At 44.6% G+C, this 1,964-nt stretch overlaps 1 protein-coding gene across 1 annotated transcript in view; it reads right to left on the bottom strand.

Annotated features, from left to right (window-relative positions):
• The window catches only part of LOC117948975 (neuronal acetylcholine receptor subunit alpha-7-like), a 22,243-nt gene that overhangs the window by 6,692 nt on the left and 13,587 nt on the right, over window positions 1–1,964 (bottom strand). The window lies entirely within an intron of this gene.

Below are 1,964 nucleotides of genomic sequence, written 5' to 3'. Positions count from 1 at the left end.
GAGAGAGAGAGAGAGAGAGAGAGAGAGAGAGAGAGAGAGCGCTGCCAACAAACATCACGCCTGTGTTGATGTCTGATTTCCATACGCAGCAGCCTCTCTGACGGCGGCGGGGCGGTCGACCACGTCTGTCAGGACGGGTTGTTTACTTCCTGTCAAAGAGCTGAAACGTCTCCCCAGAGGAGTCTCTTGAAATCAGAGCTGTCGCAGCAGCGGCCGACACACAAACACCCGCAGGAATCAGATCTGAATCACACGACTGATGACCTCTGGGCTGGAGACTCCTACAGGACTGGGTCGTAAGGCTCGGGCCTCCGGGGCATGCACGGCAGGGCTGTAGTACTCGAGTCCGGTCTTGGACTCGAGGCGGTTTTTCTATGGTCTCGGACTCGGTATTTGGACTTGTCTCAGTCAGTGCCACTGTTCTTAACAAATATGGCTTTTGGTTTCAACCAAGTCCAGGTGTAATAATATAGGAGGGGCAGTGAAACACTGGCCAGCTGATAACCAATCACACACCAGATTATCTTCAAAATCTAGTGTGTGAAATCTAGTGTGTGAAATCTAGTGTGTGAAATCTAGTGTGTGAAATCTAGTGTGTGAAAATGAACGGTAATGACGTTAGCACCTAATTTTCATTGATTCAAACACTAACAAATGGAGACGTCCGCCAATTCGGCTATAATCAAATTTGGTTATAGAAGTCACCAGAGATCTCTCATTTCTTTCGGTCCTGGTCTTGACTCAGACTCCAACCTCTTTGGACTCGGTCTCGACGAGTCCGGTCTTGAACTCAAGACTGTTTTTCTATGGTCTCAGACTTGTCTTGGACTCGCTGGTATTTGGACATGTCTCGGTCTTGGCCACTGGTCTTGCCAAACATGGCTTTTGGTCTCGACCAAGACCAGGTATAATAATATAGGTGATATTATATAATGGTGATAATGTCATTGGCCGTTCATTCAAACACTAACAAATGGAGACGTTCGCCAATTCGGCCATGATCAAATTTATTATAGAAATCACCAGAGATTTCTCATTTTTTACTGTCCTGGACTTGGTCTTGACTCGGACTCCAACCTCGGTCTTGACTTGGTCCGGACTAGTCCGGTCTTGGACTGTTTTTCTATGGTCTCGGACCTGTTTTTAATATGTTTATGATACAACATTGGCCACCTGATAACCAATCACACACCAGATTGTTTTCATAATCTAGTGTGTGAAAATTAAGTACTCCACATTGTCATTGCGATATTTTTAAAATCTGGATCTGCAACGTCCTCCGTCAGGTAACTCAACAAGTCAGTAAAGGGTTAAACTGCACCATTAAGATTTTGCTCAATACTGGTCCCATTTCAACCGATTTTTGTTTTTGTTTTGTTAGTCACTCGTCACACGGTCCCAAATGCATGGGGAAAATAAGGTCTCGCATCAAGAGCTAACGTGTGTCTTCAAAGAGCCGCTGAGGGTGTCTGATCTCTGATCTCTGATCTTTGATCTCAGGCCTCACAAAGGTTCAAAGGCTCAACAAGTCAGAACAGCATGAGACCAGAAGAAATCTGCACACTATAAAGGAGGAACTGAGAAAGAAGAAGAACTGACGCAATAAGTTCAAAAAGAGAAGAAAGATGCATAAAAACAGGTCACTGTCATCAGTGCTGTAAACCCTCGGCTCAAATCCAACAGTTTCTAACCGTTTCTATATCAGAAATGTGGATGTCTTATCAAAAAATTGCCCCAAAAAATATCATGAACGCTCTTCAAAAGTACAATAAATCATCAGTTCAGCACTTCTATACAATTTTATAGCATTTGAAAAAACAATCGATGAAAGGACGTTGAAAAAAGTGGCAAACATGTCAGAAAATGATCCAAAAAAGTGTGAAGATCCAGGACTAGGTGGAGGGTCCTGCTGGGAGGAGACCTCGGGGAAGACCCAGGACTAGGTGGAGGGTCCTGCTGGGAGG

Source organism: Etheostoma cragini, chromosome 8, assembly GCF_013103735.1.
Source record: "Etheostoma cragini isolate CJK2018 chromosome 8, CSU_Ecrag_1.0, whole genome shotgun sequence".
Classification (NCBI taxonomy): Eukaryota; Metazoa; Chordata; class Actinopteri; order Perciformes; family Percidae; genus Etheostoma; species Etheostoma cragini.
Note: the sequence above shows the minus strand (reverse complement) of the source record. Positions and strands in the feature narration are given on the sequence as shown.